Source organism: Hypanus sabinus, chromosome 5 (genome assembly GCF_030144855.1).
Source record: "Hypanus sabinus isolate sHypSab1 chromosome 5, sHypSab1.hap1, whole genome shotgun sequence".
NCBI classification, from domain to species: Eukaryota; Metazoa; Chordata; class Chondrichthyes; order Myliobatiformes; family Dasyatidae; genus Hypanus; species Hypanus sabinus.
The window spans coordinates 133,574,912-133,601,078 of NC_082710.1; the positions used below are offsets into that span (position 1 = coordinate 133,574,912).

The following is a 26,167-nucleotide window of genomic DNA, read 5'->3' on the forward strand; positions in this document are numbered from 1 at the left end:
AATGTAGGAGAACTTCTTGCACAAAGGTTGCAGAAGACCAGCCATTAGTATTTACTGCTTTGGTCCCTTCATCCCTCAGTCTGATCCAAGTACCGGATTAATACTTTTGTCCATCTAGCCCATGCAAATAGTTTCAAAGGCAATGTTTCCAAGAAACACACACAAAATACTGGAGGAACTCAGCAGGTCAGGCGGCCTCTGTGGAAATGAGTAGATAGTCAACATTTTGGGCTGAGATCTTCCTTCAGGATTGAGAAGGAAAGGGTAGATTCCAGAATAAAAGGTCAGGGAGGGAGGGGAAAGAGGCTAGCCGGAAAATGATAGGTGAAGCCAGGTGGGTGGGAAAGGTAAAGATCTGGACAGAAATGAATCTGATAGGAGAGGAGAATGGATCATAGGAGAAAGAGAAAGAGGAGGGGACGCAGGGGTAAGTGATAGGCAGGTAAGAAGAGGTAAAAGGTCAGAGTAGGGAATTGGGGAATAGTGGATGGGGAATTTGTTCACCAGAAGGAGAAATCAATATTCATGCTATCAGGTTGGAGGGTACCCAAGGGGGTAGGAAAAGATATGTTTAGTGGTAGGATCCTTTTAGAGATGGTGGCAGCAGTGGAGGATAATCTGGTGGATACAAAGGCTGATGGGGTGGTAGGTGAGGACAAGAGGAACTCTTTTAAGTATTTTGTCAGCCAAACTGGGAGAAAATTATCCACAAGGATCCATGAACATTAACTGGCTTTAAAGCAGATGACCACCTTCCCCTAGTCTTTACCCATAAAGATCAAAACAGGCACAAATTCCAATGGCATCAGTGAAGTCAAGGTGCAAGCAAACACAGAGATTGCAAGAAAATTCCTAGAAGCATGGTTTTACACAAACAATTCTGTAAACAAACGTGTAGACCTTGATCCTGCTTATGAGGCAATGCTGGCAAAATTCCAGACCACAAGACGGGAAGTTCACCACACAGACAATCGGTGACAAGATTTCCTTCCCACATCACAAACAAGTTACCGAAATGATGTCCAAATGGCTGATAGAAAAGCATACAAACGCTATGTGTTCAGAGAATACACCGCAATCAGCGATACACTGAAGATGTCTCTTTGCGTGGCGATGAAAAGCTTGCAGGTAAATTGCTGAGATCGAAGAACAACTCAACCCACTCACTCTATCATTGTTAAAGCAGCGGGAAGGAGGGGTGAATATGGACTTATGGCAAACGGAGGAGGTGTGGGTGAGGGCAGCATCAATAGTGGAGGAAGGGAAACCTTGTTCTTTAAAGAAAGAGGACATATCTGATCAGGATCAGAATCAGGTTTAATATCACCAGCATATGTCGTAAAATTTGTTAACTTAGTAACAACACTACAATGCAATACATGATCAAATGGGGGGAAAATAAATTAGCAAATCAATTACAGCAGATATATATAGTGCAAAAACAGAAATAATAAAAGTGAGGTAGTTTTCATGGGTTCAATGCCCATTTGGGAAATGGATGGCAGATGGGAAGAAGTTGTTCCTGAATCGCTGAGTGTGTGCCTTCAGGCTTCTGAACCTCCTACCTGATGGTAACAGTGAGAAGAGGGCATGTCCTGGGTGGTGGGGGTCCTTGTCAATGGATGCCCCCTTTCTGAGATACCACTCCTTTAAGGTGTCGTGGATACTACTGAGGCTAGTACCCAAGATTAAGCTGACCAATTTATTTTGATTTTGTGCAGTCACTCTGCTCCCGCCAATACTAGACAGTGATGCAGCCGGTCAGACTGCTCTCCAGGGTACACCTGTAGAAGTTATTGAGTGTCTTATGTGACAAATTGAATCTCCTCAAACTCCCAATGAAATATAGCCACTATCTTGCCTTCTTTATAGCTGCATCAATATGTTGGGAACTGGTTAGATCCTCTGAGATCTTGACACCCAGGAACTTGAAATTCCTCACTTTCTGCACTTCTGATCCCTCATGAGGATTGGTTCGTGATCCCTCATCTTACCCTTCCTGAAGTCCACAATCAACTCTTTGCTCTTATTGATCTTGAGTGCAACTTTGTTGCTGTGGCACCACTCAACTAGCTGGTATATCTCACTCCTGTACACCCTTTCGTCTCCATCTGAGGTTCTAACAACAATGGTTGTATCATCAACAAATTTATAGATGGCATTTGAGCAATGCCTAGTCATACTGTCCTAAGTATAGAGAGTAGAGCAGTGATCTAAACACACATCCCTGAGGTGCGCCGGTGTTGATTGTCAGTGAGTAGCAGTTATAAGTACCCATGTGCACAGATTGTAGTCTTCTGGTTAGGAAGTCAAGGATCTGATTGCAGAGGGAGGAACATAGGCCATTCCAGGGACAGATGTCCTATAAAGGAAAATTCCTCCAGCATTTTGTATGTGTTGCTTTGGATTTCCATCATTTGCAAACTTTCTGGTGTATAAAGTTTCCAAGTGTAGATCTCAATCTGACCACCATCCCTAAAGTAGGTGTAAATAAAAGTGAACTACTGGAGGATCTCAGTGATTCAAACATCATCAATGAGGATAAAAAGAAAGATCATCCTGAAATATCATTCATTCCTTTGCATCCACAGATGCTGCCTGACTCATTAAGTTCCTCCAATAGTCCGATTATTATCAGTCTCTTCTGGTTCCTAAGGATACCATTTCTGGTTCACACTGGGATAGGCAGTCATTATGATCTTATTCCACTGCATCTTATCCATAACCCTGCAATCATTATGATCTGCCCTTGTCCCCAAAAAAGTACACAAAGTTAAATTAAGTTTGTTTTGAAGAAAGAGCATGTTTTTTTTTAAAAAAAAACTGATTTTAATACATACATCCTTTGGCTGCAGTTGAAATAATTTTAGAGTTTACCAGTACTTGTTCAACAAATATAGTAGATTCAACAATGGATTTAGATGCACTCCTTGAGTCACTGGAGATGACAGTGCAGTTGTATTGAAGCCCTCAGTTGTAGTGAGGGTGGAATTATTAGTGACAGGTAGATTAAGTTAGGTTCTGTATGATTGTACGGTGTCACATGTAAAAATGCATGTGAATTTGGCTGTAGAGGGAAGCAACGGCATCGTGCTTAAATTACTAAACCAGAAGATCAATTACCTACACTGATAATACAGAGACATGATACAAACCCCACTGGGATAAATGCAGTTAATTTCTGTACAGCTGTTGCACTTTATTATGCATTCTTGTATTGTTTTACCTTGTTCTACCTCAGTGCATTGTACAAGGATTTGATCTGCATGATCTGTATGCAAGACAAGCTTTTCACTGTACATCAGTACGTATGACACTAATAAACCAACTCCAATTCCATTGCTTCACTAATGTCCTTTTGAAAAGGAATCCTGCTGTTCTAACCTGGTTAAGTGGACAGCCAAGCCAGCCCTCTAGCTGATCATAAACTGTCGCCTGCAATAGGCAAGTTACCTAGTTCGATTAGGATGAGCAATAAATTTTAGCAGAATGACTGGCACAGTGGTGACGCAGCTCTGGCTGCTTACTCTCAGCTCCTGTGGTGCGGGTTCAAGCCTGACCTTGGGTATTACTCTTTCTGTGGCTGCTTGGCTTCCTACCAGCTCTTCTGGTCTCCTTCAAAATCCCAATAATGTGTTGATGGGCAAATTATTCACTGTAAGTTGACCCTAGTGTAGATGTGTGGGAGGAAAATCGTGGCAGAGATGATGGGCCTCTGAAGGACAATATGTTTCAGAGAGTTAAGTGGGGGAGTGGGACTAAAGGACATGCTCTGAAAGCCAGTTAGACCTGATGGGCAAAATGACCTTTGGTGAGAAGTAAAATAATACCAGTGAAGTCCAGAAAGCATAAGTGATTTAAAACTTAAATATGTTTTTGCACTCATATGCAAAAAATAGTGGAAAGTTAGAGGATTGGGAAGCTTTCAAAAATCAACAGAGGGCAACTGAAGAAGTAAGAAAGAAGGAAAGATGGAATATGAAAGTAAGCTAGTCAGTAATATGAAAGAGGATACCAAAAGTTTCTTCTGATACTTAAAATGTAATAGAGAGGCAAGAGGAGATATTAGACCACTGATAATAACAGGGGGCGAGAAAATGGCAGTTGAAATTAATACGTATTTTGCATCAGTCTTCACTGTGGAAGACGGTAGCAGTGTGTTGGAGGTTCAAGGGGCAGAAGTGTGTGAAGTTGCCATTACTAGGGAGAAGCTTCTGGGGAAACTGAGTGGACTGAAGGTAGATAAGTCTCCTAGACCAGATGGTACACACCCCAGGATTCTGAAAAAGATGTCTGAAGAGATTGTATAATCAATAGATTCTAGCATGGTTACGGAGGAATGGAGAATTACAAATGTCACTCCACTCTTCAAGAAGGGAGGGAGGCAGAAAAAGAAAATTATAGGCCAGTTAGTCTGACCTCAGTGGTTGGGAAAATCTTGGTGTTGATTGTTCAGAATTTGGTTTCCGTGTATTTGAAGGTACATGATAAAACAGACCATAGTCAGCATGGTTTCCTCAAGGGAAAATCTTGCCTGACAAATCTGCTGGAATTCTTTGAAGAAATAACTAGCAGGATAGACAAAGGAGAATTTGTGGATGATGTGTATTTGGATTTTCAGAAAGCCTTTGACAAGGTGCCACATGTGAGGCTGCTTATCAAAATAAGAGCCATTGATATTACAGGAAAGATTCTAACCTGGATAAAGCAGTGGCTGATTGGCAGAAGGCAAAGAGTGGGAATGAGCGAGCCTTTTCCGGCTGGTTGCTCGTCACTAGTGGTGTTTCACAGGGGTCTGTGTTGGGACTGCTTCTTTTTACGTTATATGTCAAAGACTTGCGTGGCTTTGTGGCCAAGTTTGTGGATGATACAAAGATAGGTGGATGGGCATGTAGTTTTAAGGAAGTAGAGAAGCTACTGAAGGACTTAGGCAGATTAGAAAAATGGGCAAAGAAGTGGCAGATGGAATATAGTGTTGGGAAGTGTATGGTAATGCACTTTGGTTAAAGAAATAAAGGAGTAAACTATTTTCTAAATGAAGAGAAAATTCTAAAACTGAGGTGCAAAGAGTCTGGGGAGTCTCCCTAAAGGTTAATTTATAGGTTGAGGGGACTAGAATATAAAAGCAAAGATGTAATGTTGAGGCTTTATAAAGCCCTGATGAGGCCTCACTTGCAGCATTATGAGCAATTTTAGGCCCTGTTATCTAAGAAAGGATATGCTGACTTTGGACACGGTTCAATGCAGTTTCACAAAAATGATTCCAGTATAGAAAGGCTTGTCATAAGAAAAATATTAGATCGCTCTGGGCCTCTACTCACTAGAACTCAGAAGATTGAGGGGTGATCTCATTGAAACCTATCGAATGTAGAAGGGAACATGAGGAAATCTGCAGATGCTGGAAATTCAATCAACACACACAAAATGCTGGTGGAACACAGCAGGCCAGGCAGCATCTATAGGGAGAAGCAATGTTGATGATTCAGGCCAAGACCCTTCGTTAGGACTAACTGAAATAAAATATAGTAAGAGCTTTGAAAGTAGGAGGGGGAGAGGAAAATCCAAAATGATAGGAGAAGACCGGAGGGTGTGGGGTGAAGCCAAGAGCTGGAAAGGTGATTGGCAAAAGGGATACAGAGCTGGAGAAGGGAAAGGATCATGGTACAGGAGGCCCAGGGAGAAAGAAGGGGGGAGGGGATCACCAGAGGAAGATGGAGAACAGGCAAAGAGTGATGGGCAGAGAGAGAGAAAAAAAAGAGGAGGGGGGAAAAGCTAAATATATCAGGGATGGGGTAAGAAGGGGAGGAGGGGCATTAACGGAAGTTAGAGAAGTCAATGTTCATGCCATCAGGTTGGAGGCTACCCAAACGGTATATAAGGTGTTGTTCCTCCAATCTGAGTGTGGCTTCATCTTGTATCAGGTTGGAGGCTGTCCAAACCACACTCAGGTTGGAGGAACAACACCTTATATACAGTTTGGGTAGCCTCCAACCTGATGGCATGAACATTGATTTCTCTAACTTCCGTTAATGCCCTTCCTCCCTTTCTTACCCCATCCCTGATTTATTTATTCCTCCCCTTTTTTTTCTCTCTCTCTGCCCATCACTCTTTGCCTGTTCTCCATCTCCCTCCGGTGCTCCCTTCCCCTGTTCTTTCTCCCGAGGCCTCCCATCCCATGATCTTTTCCCTTCTTCAACTCTGTATCCCTTTTGCCGATCACCTTTCCAGCTCTTAGCTTCACCCCATCCCCTCCAGTCTTCTCCTATCATTTTGGATTTCCCCCTCCTCCTCTTACTTTCAAATCTCATAATATCTTTTATTTCAGTTAGTCCTGACGAAGGATCTCGGCCCAAAAAGTTGACAGTGTTTCTTCCTATAGATGATGCCTGGTCTGCTGCATTCCACCAGCATTTTGTGAATATAAAAGGGCCTCGATAGAGTGGATGTGGGGAGGATGCCTCTCTTGGTGGGGGACCACAGGACACAGCCTCAGAATAGAGGGACATCCTTTTAGAAAAGAGATGAAAGATAATTTCTCTAACCAGAGAGTGGTGAATCTATGGAATCTATTGCCATAGGCAGCTGTGGATGCCAAGTCATTGGATATATTTAAGGTAGATGTTGATAGATTCTTGATTATTCAGGGCATGATGGAAGACAGGGAGAAGGAAAGAGATTGGGCTGAGAAGGAAAATCTACCATTCCCCATTCTAAAGCTAAACTGCATGAGTTCTTGATTAAATTTCAAAAATATCGCATGGTCCTTAATCATAATTTTGAGCACAATAGTTCACTTCACTGCACTATTAATATTCTTTCCCACTTACATTCCAAATTGATTAAATAAATTAAATTATTTCATGTTCCTGTAATCAAACGAATCATCTTACTTGTCCCAGTAAGAAATTGACATGAATTATGAAGGTTGATATTGAAAATGATTCTTGGGATCCTTGGACATTCCTTCATGTTGTATTGAAAACCCTCCTGTCCTCAGGTCATTCACTCACTGTAATCTCTAAAGCATTTTACCAACAGTAAAATCTTGCAAACAGTTCACTTTTATTGGTGTCTGAATAATAGTTTTTTTAAAAGGAAACCAGATAGCTACAATTATCATGTGAATTTATGTTCACAGTTTGAATTGCAATGAAATTCTCTGATTCTGGAATGATGTAGAGGAGCATATAAGTCAGGCAAATCAAATAATGTAACAATAATCAAGGACAGGACAGAAAACTACTGTCCTTTAAACAAGTAATTCATTTAAATCATATAACTATTACAGCAAAATGCATTTAATAACCATAAATTACACTGATGTTTTATGTGGGATGGACTGATATAGTGTTTTAATTAATCTTTTGCTGGAAGATCATCAAAACATAAATGGCTGTTTGCCGATGATTAACAGCAATTTTTGAACACTCCACATACTTTAATTTCACGCCTGTCTCCTATAAAATCTGATTCATAAATTCAAGTGAGCAATTGTGAAATGGTGGTGGGATTTTCTTTCTCATGGTACAGAGGTAGAGGTCTAGACTTTAAATAGCATTCTGATAGACAGAGAATTATTAAAGTGGGCCTCAGCAGCCTTATAGTTACATTCATTAGCTGAGTGGGAGGTCGTTTAGTCTATTTTGGTATTCCTTTCAAGTTTTATAATTCTATATTTTGCACATAGTTTCATGTATTCTTTAGATGGATAACAAATCCTTGTGCCCAGAAAGATTTAAATGACAAATATAGCTAATTTGGCAGCACTCTCGCTGCCATAAGAAGAAACTTTAGTCTAAGTTTCAATCTGGCCATTTGAATACAAAATAAAAGCAGGATGTGCTGCGTATGCTCAGCTGCATCTGTGGGAAGAGAAAAAGCGGTAACATTTTATTAGAAAACCCTTCATTAAAACTGGAAAGGAGACCAGATGACACACAAAATACTGGAGGAACTCAGCAGGCTACGCAGCATTGATGGAAAAGAGTACAATCAACATTTTGGGCCCTATTACTTGTATAAACTTCATCCCTTTCTCTCAAATCCTCTGTCTCCATCACATCTGCTCTCAGGATGAGGCTTTTCATTCCAGAACGAAGGAGAAATCCTCCTTCTGCAAAGAAAAGAAAGGTCATTCCCTTCCTCCACCATCAATGCCGTTCTCAACCACTTCTCTTCCATTTTACGCGCCCCATTTGCTCTCACCCCATTCTCCCGCCACCCTACCAGGGATAGAGTTCCTCTTGTTCACACCTACCACCTCACCTGCCTCCACGTCCAGCTCATAATTCTCTGCAATTTCTGCCATCTTCACCTGGATCCCACCACCAACCACATCTTTCACTCCCCTACTTTCTGCTTTCTGCAGGGATTGCTCCCTATGCGACTCCCTTGTCCAATTGTTCCTTCCCACGATTTCCCTCCTGGCACTTATCCTTGCAAGTGCTACACTTGCCCCTACATTTCCTCCCTCACTACCATTCAGGGCCCCAAATAGTCCTTCCAGGTGAGGCAGCACTTCACCTCTGAGTCTGTTGAAGTCATATAATGTGTCCGGTGCCCCCAGTGTGGCCTCCTGTATATTGGTAAGACCTGACATAGATTAGGAGACCACTTCACCAGAAAAAGTGGGTCTCCCAGTGGCCATCCATTATAATTCCACTTCCCATTTCCATTCTAATATGCTATCCATGGCCTCCTCCACTGTCGTAATGATGTCACTCTTAGGTTGGAGGAACAACTCCTTATATTCCACCTGGGAAGCCTCCAACCTGATGGCTGGAACAACGATTTTTCGAACTTCCGGAAATGCCCCTCACCTCTCCTTCTCTATTCCCCATCCCCCTTTCCTACTCTCACCTTATCTCCTTCCACACCCATCACATTCCTCTAGTGGTCCTCCCCCCTTTACTGTCCTCTTCTATCAGTCTCCCTCTTCTCCAGCCCTGTATCTCTTTCACCAATCAACTTCCCGGCTCTTTACTTCATCCCTCCCCCTTCAGGTTTCACTTATCACCTGGTGCGTCTCTCTTTCATCTCTAACCTTTTAAATTTTCTCCTCAGCTTTTTCTTCTCCAGTCCAGCCGAGGGGTCTCAGCAGAAACGTTGACTGTACCCTTTCCATAGATGCTACCTGGTCTGCTGAGTTCCTCCAATATTTTATATGTTCTGCTTGGATTTCCAGCATCTGCAGATTTTCTGTTGTTTGTGAGGAGACCAAAAATGAGGAAAAGGTCTCTGACAGGGTAAGAACTATGGTAACTATGAGGGTAACATATAAACAAGGTGTGTTGTTATTTGTGTACATAGTAAAGAACTTCAGTTCCCAGTGGGCAATCCAGGAGTTTCACCCAGAACTGGAAGTTTCGTGGGTGACTTGGTTGCACATGCTCAGTGTTGAGCTGGAGAAATTCTGTAATAAAATGTTCTCAATGTAATCCCATGCCCTATTTGTCTTTATTAAGAACAAACACATAATACAAGGCTATCTGAAAAGCAATAGTCAGAGAGTGATGTAACCAATGTGTAAAAGTTTGCAAGCTATGCAAATAAAAATAATGATGAGAACATGAATTGTAAAGAATCCTGGAAAGTGAGTCTGCAAGTTGCAGAACCATTTCAGAACAGTGGTGAATGAAATTATCCACACCAGTTCAGGAGCCTAGTAGTTGTAGGGTACAACCTGAAATTCTTACTCTTCACAGACATCCATGAAACAAGGAACCCCATAGGAAGAAACAACAGAACCCCAAAGCCGCCATTCTCCGTGCAGCAGAAGTATTGACAGTCCCTCTCTCCACCACCCCCACCATGCAAGCAATAGCAAAATCCTCCCAAAGGGACCTGGATCTAGAGCCCATCAAAACTACAGCTCATAACCCAGCACTTCGATATCTCAGACAGGCTCTCTCTCACCACTGAGGGAGAGAGAGAGAGATTGCTCCTGCAACAACGAGAGCACCGATCAGCATCTTGCAGTTTTGACGTTACAATCTTCCGCATCGTTTCTCCAAGCCCACCCTATTTTGGGGGCCGACAGGCTCTCACTCTCCAGCAAGAGAGAGAGAGGAAGGGAGAAAAGGATCTCCCGAGTACAGAGGCCTACTTCCGAGAGCAGCACACACCTCTTGCTGTCCCGATGTTGCCGTCTCCCACGATGCTTCAGTCAGCGAAATTGGCGAGGAACCAGGTCATCTCCCTGGAGATGCACACCTTCCAGGCCATTCCTGGAAATAGCGAAGCGACAGGCCACATAGCCCAAAAACCCACTGCTTGCTAAGAGCTGTAGTTTGAACTGTAGATCATGGGCTTGGACAGAACTCAAACCACCTTGAAAAGAAAGGAATGACATAAGAGAAGAAGAATAAGCTATTTCGTGGACGAACTGGAAGAAGTCGCCTGGGACTACAATAACCATTAGTGCTGCCTTTCCCAGCTCTTCCCTACATCCCACTATATTAATCAAATACATTGAAAGCTGCTCCTGAATTTCATCTGTGGAAATCTTAGATAGACACCAGTATGCAGAGAATGGAGGGAAAAGGACCATATACAGGCAGAAGGGATTATCTAAATTATGTGTCATTTGCTTTATTAGTTCAGTGGGCTGGAAAGCCTGTTTCTTTGCTGTACTATTCTGTGTTCTATGTTCAAAACCAATAGAACTGGAACTCAGAAAATGAATCCAAGGCTGATAGATCACCACATCATGCACTAAACACAGACAGCACATGGCGAAGTCGCAATCATCAATGCAAACAATTTGTTTGAGCCTTTGAGCCTTCCAGACCAGGGAATGAGCAGCTGAAGGCACAACTATGACCTCAGATCCTAGTAAGCAGATAACTCCTGTATCTAGCAGCTCCTGCTCCTGTCGATGCTTTTGTGTGGATGTTGTAAAGATCTCATCCCTATGGAAGAGCCTGGTGACCCTACGTCACAGTAGGGTAACAATCACTTAGGTGTAAGTACCAGAGGAGCTGAAAAAGACATAAAGGCCTACAGGAAAAGAAAGGGGAAGAGAGGCAAGAAATTTGATGGAGCAAAACAATGAAAATACAGAATAGGTTTCACATCAGTCAGGGAGTGAATTGCATCTTAAATAGCCTTACTGAATAGACCTCTATCATTTTAGCATATGAATGGGATTATAATTAGCCCGCTGAATGGTTCCCTGATTTATTTGTACCCATCCTTCGCAAGTTCAAAGTGAAAATATGGTCAAAAAACAATGATAACTCACATAAAGTGGTATAATCACTTTATATAATTAGCATTTTCAGTGCAGCTAATTTTAATTTTTAATAGACAAATCTCCTGATTTGGTGTTAGACACAAAGAAATAGTTGTATTACTAGAGCATCTTGCGTTTCCCTTTCAGCATGCCTTGAAGTGTTTTACAGCTGATGAAGTATTTTTGAAGTCTGGCTATTGTTCCAATTTGCCAGCTCCCACACGCTATGGTATGCTAATAACCAGGTAATCTATTCCAATAATATTGTAGTAAACAGTGAATCGAGGAATAAATATTTTCCTGGATACTGTGGAGAATTGTGTGACGTTACTCGAGTGTCACTACTCAGAAGTGGGGTAAACAACTTCCACAGGCTCTGGTCCTCTCTGAGGCATTATATACCATCAAATTTACCAGAACACGAAATGATTTATATTCTGGAGAGCAAAAGGTCGATTTAGCTGCTCCATGGAAACAACTTACATGAACTTAAGAGAATACATCGATTCCCTGCCTCACTTAAGAAATGTACAGAGTAGAATATAAAAAAGTATTCTTTGCTAGGCCCTTGACAATATAATTATAGTATCTACCATAAATCAGTTCTGACACTCAAAATCATGATTTAGCCAATAGAGCTGAGAAACCACCTACATTATCCAACTTTCAAACATTGATTGCTAAAGACAGGTAATTTTATTTGACCACAAATGCTATTGATAAGCTATCTCCCTGAGTCTCTGGAGATCTTTTGGATGCACATATTCAGCATAAATTTAATTTAGCTGAGTTAAAGAGAATTAACTTTATAACTCCTTTCTCAGAATTTAGGCAGCTCCAATAAGATGGCCATTTATTGGTTATCCTTGATTGCTGCCAAGAGTGTAACACATAAAAATGTAACCTGAAATACAATAGTGGAATACCATCAGTGGAAAATATAAATAGACAGCTATCTGCAATGAAAAGTTGGAATTGAAAGCCAGCCAATAGTGTGGAAAAGGGACTTCATTGTTGAGTTTTTGATCCACTGACATTGAGAAGTTGACTGAGTGGATTCAATCACATCATTGTGACAGCTGGACATGATTGAATTTGTACTGGAGACTTAAGAGTTTGCAAATGTTGCAATCTGGAGCAACAAACAATCTGCTGGAAGATTTCAGTATGTTAAGCAGCACCTGCAGAGAGAAAGAACAGAGATGGTCGAGTGTAGGACAGACAGGAAAACCATGGTGAGAAATGGTAAATTGAAATCTTGTACCTGAGATCCTGGTTGGGGCTGAAATAGAAAGTATTCACGAGCAGAGCTGACAATTTCTTCCCCCCCACCCCCCCCCCCGATTCCAAAGATGCTGCTTGAGTAGCTATCTTGCAGCAGATTTTTTGCTGCTTATCGAGTCACTATGAAGTCTATCTAGGGAGTGGACGATGTGTTGCTGAGATTACTATATTATTTTCTGATTACCTGAGGAGGAGGAAATCCAGAGGTCCATGAGCCAGTCTTTATCAAGGGATCAGAGTTGGGGAGGGTCAGCAACTTTAAATTCCTCAGCATTTATCATTTCAAAACTTCTATTGATGCTTCTTGAACTTCTATTGACTGGTTGTTTCACAAACTGGTATGAAAAGCCCCACCAAAAGTAATGGATACGGCCCAGTGCATCACAGGTAGGACCCTGCCTACCACTGAGCAAATCTACACTTTCCCATCACAGGAAAGCAGCATCCATCATCAAGGATCCCCGTCATGTAGGCCAGGCTCCCTTCTCACTGTGGCCATCAGGAAGAAGGTACAGAAGCCTCAGGCCCTACTGCACCAGGTTCAGGAATAGTAATTACCTCTCAACCAGCAGGCTCTTGAACCAGAGTGAAAAATCTCACTTAACCCAACACTGAAATGATTCCACAACCTATAGTCTCACTTTCAAGGACTCTTCATCACGTGTTCTCAATGTTAATTTTTTTTTCTTTTTTTTGTTTTTGCTCAGTTTGTTGTCTTTTGAACATTGGTTGTCTGCCTTTGGTGTGTGCAGTTTATCATTGATTCACTTGTGTTTCTTTGTACTTACTGTGGGTGCCAGCAAGACAAGGAATCTCAGAGTAATATATAGTGACATGTATGTACCTTGATAATACATTTACTTTGAACTTTGATTATATGGTTGGTTGCAACCTATTGCAAGCACACAGTGCTTGGTGTACCAGTACACGTGGTGTACCAGTGGGCATCCAATCTTTTTTTTCTGAATGACATTGAGCATTTTGAGTGTTGTTGTAGTTTTTCTGAGCTACATCTATCTAATTTAGCTGACTTTAAACTCATCAAAGACTTGGGGGTGGTGGTTTAGGGAGAGGATTCACTACAGGACACAGAGTCTCTATGTGTTCTTTATGAGACTGTTTTGCTCAATGGTGACAACCAGAATGTTGATGATAGAGCATCTGGTGACATTCCTTAGGTAGTTAGTCTGCTCTCTTTGAGAGATACTTATTTCAGGCTTTTTTGGTGTAAATGTTATTTCTAGTTATCAGCAAGCAGGCTTAAAGCATGAACTACTTTCTTATCTGAGGAAGTATAATTGGAATGGAACAGTTCACCTCTCGGGCAGCGATGAAGATCATTGATGGAGCAAAGACAGTAACAGCTAAGAGTTCGAACGTCTTGAGGAGCTTATGCAGAGATGTTGTAGGAGTGAATAGACTGCCCTTTGAAAGCCAGAAACACTTCTCAAACATGAGAAATACTGCAGATACTGGCAATACAAAGCAGCATGCACACATAGAAACACTTCTATTTATGCCAGTTGTGAGTTCAAATTCTAAAGACTTTTTCCCTCAGCTTTCCCTAATTTCACTTGAGCTTCAGTCCTATCCAAAATTCAAGCTGGCTGCCTTCTCCTCATCTCGGAAAATCATTTCTTTTGGCTATGTATAGATCAGCCTGTAACGAGCTCTGGAGCCAAGTGAATCTAGTGGAACCTAAATTAAATTATCCATAAATGATTATTGGTTTAAGTGCTACTTGATAGCAAAGGGGATGCATGTTTCATTCATTAGGAGTTGCTTGGAAATCACTGGGTTCTTCAGTCCTGCTCCGTCAAGTTATAAAGTCATGGCTGATCCTTTCAGGTTCCAAAGACTTCCAACCATCCAAGAAAAAATGAATATTTCTCCTCATCAAACCCTTAGGAGACCTCTGTTTTATTCTCCCACAGGAGGAAACATCCTCAGCACATCCAACCTGTCAATTTACTCAGGACCTTTCATATTTTAATCAATCTCCTCTTATCCTTCTAAGTACCTGTGGGTAGAAAAGCATGCTGTCCAACATAAGACAACTCGACTATACCAGGTATCAAATTAGTACCCTCTCTGAATCGCTTCCATCATATAAACATTCTTCCTTAAAATAAGGAGATCAGTAGTGTACACACTCATGTTTTTACTGATGCCCTGTATAACTGTGGCATTAACTCTTTAAAATCATACACCATTCTTCTAGCAGTAAACAGTTAGACATTGTTTGCATTCCTAGTTATTGATGAACTTCAACTATCTTTCTCTGAATGAAACACTTGGACACCCAGATCACTCTGGATCTCAGAGATCTTGAATCTCTCACAACTCAGATAATATGCTTCTTTTTAAAATCATTTTATAACCATATAACAATTACAGCACGGAAACAGGCCATCTTGGCCCTTCTAGTCCGTGCCGAACGCTTACTCTCACTTAGTCCCACTGACCCGCACTCAGCCCATAACCCTCCATTCTTTCCTGTCCATATACCTATCCAATTTTACTTTAAGTGACAGTACCGAACCTTCCTCTACCACTTCTACTGGAAGCTCGTTTCACACAGCTACCACTCTCTGAGTAAAGAAATTCCCCCTCGTGTTACCCTTAAACCTTTCCCCCAACCCTCAACTCATGTCCTCTTGTTTGAATCTCCCCTACTCTCAATGTAAAAAGCCTATCCACGTCAACTCTATCTATCCCCCTCATAATCTTCAATACCTCTATCAAGTCCCCCCTTCAACCTTCTATGCTCCAAAGAATAAAGACCTAACTTGTTCAACATTTCCCTGTAACTTAGGTGCTGAAACCCAGGTAACATTCTAGTAAATCTTCTCTGTACTCTCTCTATTTTGTTGACATCTTTCCTGTAATTCCGTGACCAGAACTGTACACAATATTCCAAACTTTGCCTTACCAATGCCTTGTACAATTTTAACATTACATCCCAACTCCTATATTCAATGCTCTGATTTATAAAGGCCAACATACCAAAAGCTTTCTTCACCACTCTAACCACATGAGATTCCACTTGCGGGGAACTATGCACCATTATTCCTAGATCACTCTGTTCTACTGCATTCTTCAATGCCTTACCATTTACCATGTATGTCCTATTTGGATTATTCCTACCAAAATGTAGCACCTCACATTTATCAGCATTAAACTTCATCTGCCATTGTTCAGCCCACTCTTCTAACTGTCCTAAATCTCTCTGTAAGCTTTGAAAACCCTACTTCATTACCCACAATACCACCTGCCTTAGTATCATCTGCATACTTACTAATCCAATTTACCACCCCATCATCCAGATCATTAATGTATATGACAAACAACATTGGACCCAGTACAGATCCCTGAGGAATGCCACTAGTCACCAGCCTCCAACCTGACAAACAGTTATCCACCACTACTCTCTGGCATCTCCCATCCAGCTACTATTGAATCCATTTTACTACTTCAATATTAATACCTAATGGTTGAACCTTCCTAACTACCAATTTGTGCGGAACCTTGTCAAAGGCCTTACTGAAGTCCATATAGACTACATCCACTGCTTTACCCTTGTCAACTTTCCTAGTAACGTCTTCATAAAATTCAATAAAATTTGTCGAACATGACCTTCCACGCACAAATCCATGTTGACTGTTCCTAGTCAGACGCTGTCTATCCAGATAATTATATATACCATCTCTAAGAATTCTTTCCATTAATTTACCCACCACTGACGTCAAACTTACAGGCCTATAATTGCTAGGTTTACTCTTAGAACCCTTTTTAAACAATGGAGCCACATGAGCAATATGCCAATCCTCCAGCACCATCCCCGTTTCTAATGACATTTGAAATACTTCTGTCAGAAACCCTGCTATTTCCACACTAACTTCCCTCAAGGTCCTAGGGAATATCTTGTCAGGATTCGGAGATTTATCCACTTTTAAAAGTGCCAGTACTTCCTCCTTAAAAGCACTAGTACTTCCTCCTCTTTAATCGTCATAGTTTCCATAACTTCCCTACTTGTTTCCCTTAGTTTACACACTTTAATATTCTTTTCCTTAGTGAATACTGAAGAAAAGAAATTGTTCAAAATATCCTCCATCTCTTTCCGCTCCACACATAGCTGTCCACTCTGATTCTCTAAGGGACCAATTTTATTCCTCACTATCCTTTTGCTATTAATATAACTGTAGAAACCCTTTAGATTTATTTTCACCTTACTTGCCAAAGCAACCTCATATCTTCTTTTAGCTTTTCTATTTTATTTCTTAAGATTCTTCTTACATTCTTTATATTCCTTGAGCACCTCATTTACTCCATGCTGCCTATATTTATTGTAGGTACCTCTCTTTTTCCTAACCAAGTTTCCAATATCCTTTGAAAACCATGGCTCTCTCAAACTTTTAACCTTTCCTTTAAAGTTTCTGTACCCTCAGAGTTTCACCTTTAAATGACCTCCATTTCTCTATTACATCCTTCCCATAAAATAAATTGTCCCAATCCACTCCTTCTAAATCCTTTTGCATCGCCTCAAAGTTAGCCTTTCTCCAATCAAAAATCTCAACGCTGGATCCAGTCCTATCCTTCTCCATAATTATATTGAAACTAATCGCATTGTGATCACTGGACCCAAAGTGCTCCCCAACACACACCTCCATCACCTGACCTATTTCATTCCCTAACAGGAGATCCAACACTGCCCCTTCTCTAGTCGATACCTCTATGTATTGCTGCAAAAAAACCATCCTGCACACATTTTACAAACTCCAAACCATCCATCCCTTTTACAGTATGGGCTTCCCAGTCTATGTGTGGAAAATTAAAAACCCCACAATCACAACCCTGTGCTTACTACAAATATCTGCTATCTCCTTGCAAATTTGCTCCTCCAATTCTTGCTCCCCATTAGGTGCTCCATAATACACCTCTACAAGTGTTACTACACCTTTCCCATTCCTCAATTCCACCCAAATAGTCTCCCTAGATGAGCACTCTAATCTACACTGCCAGAACACTACTGTAATATTTTCTCTGACAAGCAACGCAACACCTCTCCCCCTGTCCCTCCGATTCTATCACACCTGAAGCAACGAAATCCAGGAATATTTAGTTGCCAATCACACCCCTCCTGCAACCATGTTTCACTAATAGCTACATCATATTTCCAGGTATCAATCCATGCTCTAAGCTCATCCACCTTCTTACAATGCTACCAGCATTAAAATAAATGCATTTAAGAAATTCTCCACCTCTTCCTCTCTGTTTATCTCTAACAGTACAAAGAACTTTACTGTGTTCTTTTTCTTCCTTCTCCCATACATCTGTTCCCACACTCTGGTTCCCCTCCCCCCTCGTATCTAGTTTAAATCTACTGGAGCCTCTCTAGCAAACCTACCTGCAAGAATATTTGTCCCCCTCCAGTTCAGATGTAAACCGTCCCACCAGAACAGGTCCCACCTTCCCTGGAAAACTGCCCAATTATTTATAAATCAGAAGCCCTTCCTCCTGCACCATGTCTTCAGCCACGTGTTGATCTGCACTATCTTACTATTTCTAAACCCACCTGCATGTGGCACTGGTAGCAATCCTGAGATTGCTATCCCGGAGGTCCTGTCCTTTAACTTGGCACCTAGCCCCCTAATCCCACCTTTCAGGACTCACTTCCTCACTCTTCCTACCCACGTCATTGGTCCCTACATGGACCATGACATCTGGCTGCTCACCCTCCCTCTTGAGAATACTGAGAACTCGATCCGAGATATCGCGGACCCTGGCACCAGGGAAGCAACAGACCATCTAGGATTCTTGATCTCTTCCACAGAACCTCCTATCTGTCCCCCTAACTATCAAATCCCCTATCACTACTGCTCTCCTCTTTTCCCTCCTTCCCTTCTGAGCTGAGGGTCCAGTCTCGGTGCCAGAGACGCAACCACTGCAACTTGTCCCTGGTAAGTCATCCCCACCAACAGTATCCAAAACGGTATACTTATTGTTGATGGGAATGGCCAGAGGGTTGCTCTGCTCTTCCTGTCTATTCCCCTTCCCCCTCCTGACAGTCACCCTGTCTCCTGACTCCTGACTCCTAGGGGTGACTACCTCCCTGAAACTCCTGTCTATTTCTGTCTCTGCCTCCCGAATGATCCGAAGTTTATCCAGCTACAGCTCCAATTCCCTAACATGGTTTGTCAGGAGCTGCAGCAGGATGCACCTTTTGTAGGTGTAGTCATCAGGGACAGCTGTGCTCGCCCTTTCTGCAAACGGAGCACACAACTGCCCTAACTGCTGCCTCCATTACCTACTCCTAAGCTAATTAGATTAATTAAAGGAGCTTACCAGGCCTTACCTCACCTGGAGTGAAGTTCGTACTCAGCCTCTGCTCGCTATTTGGAATCTTCCACTGCCTCACGCGCTTTCACGCGCTTGCTGTCAGATTTTGCTGTCTGAAGCAAGTAATTTCACATTTTCCAAAATAAAACTCCACTTGACAGATCTATACCAATTCACCTAGCCTACCTGCAGCCACCCCCCACACCTGTTGTCTTCTTATATTCTCTTTCCCACTTATCGTTATATCACAAACAAATTTAGTAGCCATACCTTTGGTTCCTTTATCCGAGTCATTTATATAAACTGTAAGAAGTTGGGGTCCCAGAACTGGTCCCTGTGGCACAAACCTTATTACATCTTCGAAATCATAAGATGACCCATTTAAAACCTCTCTCTATCTTCTTTTGACCAGCTGATCATCTTTCTATGTCAATACATTACCTCCTACACCGTGTCTTTTTATTTTCCTGATTTGATTTTTGATGCTGGTTTATTGAATGCTATCTACCATTTCCTCTTTGTCCATAGACATAATTTCTTTCAAGGATTCCAATAACTTGATCAAACATCATTTCCCTTTCATAAAATAATGATTAAATGCATAAATGGACCAGTGGGGTTGCTGTGCTTCACAAGGGCACCATTGAGAGCATACTGACAAGTTACATCTCCATCTGGTATGGGAGCAGCTGAGCATCAGACTGGAAGTCACTACAAAGGACTATGAGAACGGTTGAGAAGATTATGGGGTCTCCCTACCATCAATTGAGGACATTTATCAGGAGTGCTGCCATTAGTGTTATCCCACCCATTCATCCAGCACCCTCTTTGACCTTCTAACATCAGGCAGCAGGCTCTGATACCTAAAAACAAGAATGATCAGGATGGGAAGCAGTCTCTTCACTCAGGTCATTAGGCTTCCAAGTGTCACTGATGAATCTGTTCCGTACCTTACAGTATTTAATTTATGCACTTCAGTTCATTATTTATACATGATTCATCTGTAGATTTTATCCTTAATTTGATATGTTATCATGTGTTATGTGTACTACCGTATTTTACACCCTGGTTTGGAGAAACTTTGTCTCATTTCTATATACATTATATGAATATTTATGTTATATACATGCATATAGTAAATAAACTTGACTTGACTCGATACGACTTAATTTAATTACAGCAAATGTGGGCAACTCCACACCATTGTTATGCCTTAGAGTCATGGATACACAAGAATAAATTGGATGAGAACTGAATTTTTGTAGCAAGTCTACTGGGATCTCGTCTGAGTCTGGAGCCTTTGCTGTTGATATCATGTAGAGTAGAAGATTAACATGTGTGATTGTGGATGCATTGGGAAGAAGCCGTGATGCTTCATCCATACAATTCTTCTGCCCAAGGCTTTGTGCAGCCCATTATTTCTTCTTATGTTCACTCATGCTGGGTTCCACCATCAAGACTTATGATAGCTTTGTGGTTCTTCATTCCCTCTAGTTTCTTGTGGTAGCTGGAAGGACAGGATATAAAACCTCCATGAGAGTTGAAATTGCTTTCATTATTTGTTGAAAAGGAATTTCATTGCCCCCCAGTCTAATCTAATCTGTTCCATTGTTCAATTCAGAAGGGTGAAGGATTCTGTTTGGGTCTGGCAGTCAACAAATAATGATCTCCCCCAACGCCTTTCCTCAATATTTCACAAATATGCATGCAAAACATCAAGTTAAAATAAAATAATTTGGTATCTAGCTACTGATTCAGCTCAGAATTGGATGTGATATTGATGGTAACAGTAGAAATACTCTACTTGAATAAAGGTCTTATTTGCAGTGAAATCAGGTTTAGCACCACTAATACAAATATGCAAATACTTTGCCTGCCAATGAGCCAGATATATTTCTCCTATTTCTTATGATACAGGACAAAACCTGTGAAAGATGTAGCCATTGGCATTTGGATCCCAGCTATGCCTGCCTTTTCTCAGCTACGTGGAACCATCTATGCTCCAAGCCTACATGAGCATCAGTCCACAACTTTTCCAGTGTTACATTGATGACTATATTGGTGCTGCTTTCTGCATCCATCTTAAGCTCGTCAGCTTCATTACCTTTGCCTCCAATTTCCATGCTGCCCTTAAATTTACCTGGTCCATTTACAACACCTCCCTCCCCTTTCTCAATCTGACTGTCTCAATCTCAGGAGACAGTTTATTTACTGGTATCTATTATAAACCCATGGACTCTACGGCTACCAAGACTATACCTATTCCCACCCTGTTCCTTGTAAAAATGCCATCTCCTTCTCTCAATTCCTCAGACTCCACCGCATCTGCTCTCAGGCTGAGGCTAGAGGGAGGAGAGGGAGTTCCTACCTGCCAGCGATCCGCCAGGAAGTCCAGGATCCAGCCGCACAAGGCGGGGGGCAGGCCGAGTTCTCTGAGCTTCCTGTCAAGTCTGGAGGGAATGATGATATTGAATGTTGAACTGTAGTCCAGGAAAAGCATTCTAATATATGCATCCCTCTTCTCCAGGTGAGTGGGGATGGTGTGTAGTGCTGTGGCTATGGTGTCATCGGTAGACCGGTCCTTTGGTAGGAAAATTATTGGGGATCCAGTTTGTGTGTGTGGTAGCATGCTGCAGATGTAGTCTTTAACCAGCCTCTCAAAGCATTTGCTTATAATTGAGTTGAGTGCGACAGGGTGCCAATCGTTCAGGCATGCTACCTTGGGTTTCTTAGGTACAGGGACAATGATGGACCATTTGAAACATGAGGGCACTATACACTGGGAAAAGGAGAGATTAAAACATCTGTAAACACACCAGCCAGCTGTTCCACACACACTCCAAGAATCTGCCCTGGGATGGCCGATCGGTCCAGTTGCCTTGCGCTTGTTGACATATTGGAATATTCTATATACCTCAGCCTCAGAGATGACCAAGGGCAGGTCTTGTTGGCAGCTCTCCTTGGGGGGGTGGGGGGGGGGGTCAGTCAAATGAAACTTGAATTGAGTGTAAAAAACATTTAACTTATCCAGGAGCGAGGCAGCAATGTTGGCTGCACTGTTGAATTTCTCTTGAAGTCTGCAATAGTGTGCAATCCTTGCCATATGCTGTTATTGCCGCAGAGTTATGGCTGTATCTTGTCCCTGTGTTGCCGCTTTGCCACTTTGATAGCTCTAAGTAAATCATAGTAGCATCTCTTGAGCTCCTGTTGGTCTTCAGAGACAAAGGCTTTATCTCTTGCACTGAGAGCAACACGCACCGAACAATTTATCCAAAGCTTCTGGTTGTGTAGACCCAGACTGATTTTTGGGGAACAATGTCTTTAATGCACGTCTGAAAGAAGCTATATTCCATCTGGGTAACCTCCAACCTCTGGTAATTGCCCCCCACCATTCACCCAGTCTATTTTCTCTCTCTCACTTTATCTCCTTTCTTGCCCATCACCTCCCCCTGGTGCTCCTGCTCCTTTTCTTTCTTCCATGGTCTTCCTCTCTCTCCTATCAGATTTCCCCTTTGATAGTCCTTTATCTATTTCGCCTAGCAACTTCCCAGTTCTTTATTTCACCCCCTCCTCCTCTCCTGGTTCCACCTATCACCTGCCACCTTGTACTTCTTCCTCCCCTCCGCCCACCTTCTTGCTCTGACCTCATCTTTTTTTCCATTCCTGATTAAGGGTCTTGGCCCAAAATGCTGAATGTTTATCCTTTTTCATAGATGCAGAAATAGGCCTGCTGAATTCCTCCAGCATTTTATATGTGTTACCTCCACTTATTTCTCTGCAAACCTCTTTCACACATGCTCATTAACATTCCCTGAGTCCTCTATCAGCTACCTTCAGACTGGAGTAACTTACCGTAGTATGGTAGAGAAATACAACATGGAAACAGGTCGTTCAGCTCAACTTGTCCATGCCAATCAAGATGGCCACCTAACCTTTCCTATCCATATACCTAACCAAATGTCTTTTAAGGGTTGTTCTTGCACCGAGCTCAATGATTTCCTCTGGCAGCTCATTCTATAGACGCACCACCCTCTGTTAGGTAACTTGCCCTCAAGTCCTTTTAAATCTGAGACACAAGAGATTCTGCAGATGCAGGAAATCTTAAGCAACACGCACCAAACGCTGGAGGAACTCAGCAGGTCAGGCAGTATCATTAGAGGGAAGTGAACAGATACTATGGGCTGAGAACTTTCATCAGGATCCCTTTTAAATCTTCCCCTTCTCAGAAACCTGTGGCCTCTAGTTTTTGATCGCCTTTCCCCGTGTGTGCATTTACCATCTATACCCATCATGATTTTATATATGTCTATAGGGTAAATTCACTGCAATAAGTGACTTTGGAGGAAACAGAAACATTTGGGGGAAATCGCTGGTCACAGAGAGAATGTGCACACTCTGTGTGAATAGCACCTGCACTTCACTGTGCAGCCCCCGTAGGCATCAGGAAATATCAGTGTGTAATTTTCAACAGAGATTGAGGTTCAAAGATACGGATACAGGCAAATTAGTATTCTTGGCAGAGCATTAAGATCACAATCAGAATCAGAATTAGGTTTATTATTACTGACGTAATGACCTGGTTAAGATGGCGCTACTGAGTGCATGCGACTGTTCACTGGTAGTGAAAAAAGCAAGAAATTTGACTAAAAACACCTGTTCTGCGGTAAATTGTGTTACCTCATTGCCACAAACTGAGGGGGCAGGTGATGACGAGGTGAGTTGAGGTTTGAGCCTAGATGGTGCGTTGCAGAAATCGATGCTGATGAAGTGAGCCATTCGAAGAGGAGAAATCAGGGCAGTGGAGTTCCAATGCTCGTACGACTGGCCTGGGTATAAGGTTGGATTGCTCCGGGCACTAAGGGAAATTGGGGCAGAGGAGGTTCGATGCCTGAATAGTTGGCCCGGGTGTGGGTTTGAAATGCTCATGGTGCTCAGAGGAGAAGTTGACGCTGGGTCAGAGGAGTTCCGATGTCTGTGCAACTGGCCTGGGTGTGAGGATGGATTGATCTTGGTGCCTAACTGATCTGGAGAGTGGCTTCAGGCTGGACAGCAAAATCTGGGCCTGGAGTAATTCACTGGGCAGCGTGTTTTAGGCTCCGAGCCCTTCGCAGTAGCTGGGTCCTAGCGCATGGTATGATCAGCTGTTTAGACAATTTACAAGCCGGACCAGATTGGAAGTGAGAGTTGTGTTCACTTGCTCTCCGCGATGGTCACTCCTCCCTCTGACGTGTTGAAACTATGAAGAACTGCCCCAGCTGCTGTGCTCCAGCCCGCTCATCTGATGAAATGATCAGCAAGGATTTGGGCCTACTCTGGGCTCTCCTGGGTTTGGATCTGAGGGCTCAATTTGGTTCGGAATGTTGTTGTTTGCATGAATTGTGTTCTTTTCCCCCTTTCTCTTAGGCACTGAGTGTTGGTCTTTTTTTTTAAGTTGGGTTCTTTTGTTTCTTGCTTTGTGGCTACTTGTACTTTCAAGCTTGTTTAATTTATACATTCCTTGATAATAAATGTACTTTGAACCTTTGAATATGCCATGAAACTGGTTGTTTTGCTGCCAACATAAAAATTACAAGAGAAGATTTCATAGTCCTCTACCTTCTCCCTGATGGTAGTAATGGGAAGAAGGCATGTCCTGGACTGGGTCATTCCTTAATGATGGATCTTGCCTTCTTGAGGCACCATCTCTTGAAGAGGTCCATGATGTTTGGGAGGGCTTCATCCGTGATGGAACTGGCTCCATCTACAACCTTCTGTAGCTTCTTTCGATCCATAACTAGGCTGTGGTGCAACCATTCAGAAAGTTCTTCATCGTACATCTAACGAAAATTATTGAAGTCTTTGGCAACATACAAAATTTCCTTAAACTCCTAATGAAGTAAATCCTAATGAAGGCTAGAGTGCCTTCATCATGACTGCATCAATTTGTTGCGCCCAGAGCAGATCCTCGGAGATGTTGTCATTCAGATTCTAATGAAATAATTAAAAGGATGAACTCATTTAAATAAACCATGCTAGATATTTTGTTTAGGCTGAACCTAAAGGGTTAAACAAATGCTTCAGTAAAAGAATCCTGATAAGCTTCATATGTAAATTGAACAGTGTAATTTAATGCAAGAAGATTGGGAGAATGTTCATGAAAGTTGCATCTAACAATTTGAATAATTGCAGGTGTTCCTCTTCCACTACCATCTACTGATCAGGTTCTCAATACAGCCAGCTAATGTCATTACCTCTTTTAATTATTGATGCTTTGTGTATGGATACGAAAGGTATCTATGAATCTAGTAACATGTATAGGGTTTGCACTGCTGCACTACTTGACAAAGCACACTAATGACTTGATGAAGTTTGGGCTTTTGTATTGCCAGGGAGATGAATTTTCATGTATCATCAGGAGTTTTATAAATCTCCATAAATCTTTATCAGACACAGCTGATGGAAACAGAAAGGCTCACGGAGCTGCATCTTTACAGCTCTAACAGCTGAAGTTCAATCCTGACTCCCTGTGTGCGTACGTTTTCCTTGCAACTGTGAAAGATTCCTCCCACACCTCAATGGGTAGTAGGCCGCTGTTAATTGCTTCTTGGGTGTAGATGAAAGGCAGAATCCTAAGGGTGTTAATGGAAATATGGAGGGAATTAAGTGAGATTAGAGTAGAAGCAGTGAAAATGGGTGATCAAAGATTGGCATGGGCTTGGTGGGCTGAAGGGCCTTTATTGGATTAAATCAATATGACCGTCCTAGGATTGCAGAAAGTAATAAAATTTAAGTCAAAAGTGGTCAAGATTTTAATAATATTATTACTGTTATACAGAAACAGGCATGTTCATTCTTCAACAGGCAAAAAAACCTGGAGGAACTCAGCAGGTCAGGCAGCATCTGTGGAGGGAAATGAAGAGTCAATTTTTTGGATTGATCCTTCACTTGGACTGAAAGAGTGAGGGGCAGGGGCGGAAGTAGCCAGTATAAATGTGTGAAAGGAAAGGCTGGACCAAAGGCTGGCAGACATTTTATGTGTTGCTCCAGATTCTCCCATTTTAATTAGCAGGAACCCCAGTTGGGCCGAAAGGCATGTTTCATTCTGCTTAACTCTATGAATCCCATGAACTCTGTCTGCAGGATCTTGTGTCTCTATGGTCTTGCTTCTGAATATTATCAAAATATTTTTGGGATTCCAAGTAGACAATGCTTCCTGCATGGTAACTTGCTTAAACTCAACACTGATTTACGTTCCAAATCATTCACCACTTCTTAAAATGTTGCTGGAATTTTGACGCCTTGATCATTCATTTCTTCTCAGAAGACACCTAT

The 26,167-nt window shown here is 42.0% G+C and overlaps 1 long non-coding RNA gene across 1 annotated transcript in view; it reads left to right on the forward strand.

Annotated features, from left to right (window-relative positions):
* Positions 1 to 997: 997 nt before the first annotated feature.
* The window catches only part of LOC132394370 (uncharacterized), a 49,204-nt gene continuing 24,034 nt past the window's right edge, over positions 998 to 26,167 (forward strand). Inside the window, exon 1 of the long non-coding RNA XR_009512292.1 lies at positions 998 to 1,128. This is a non-coding gene — a long non-coding RNA (uncharacterized LOC132394370). The remainder of the gene's footprint in view (positions 1,129 to 26,167) is intronic.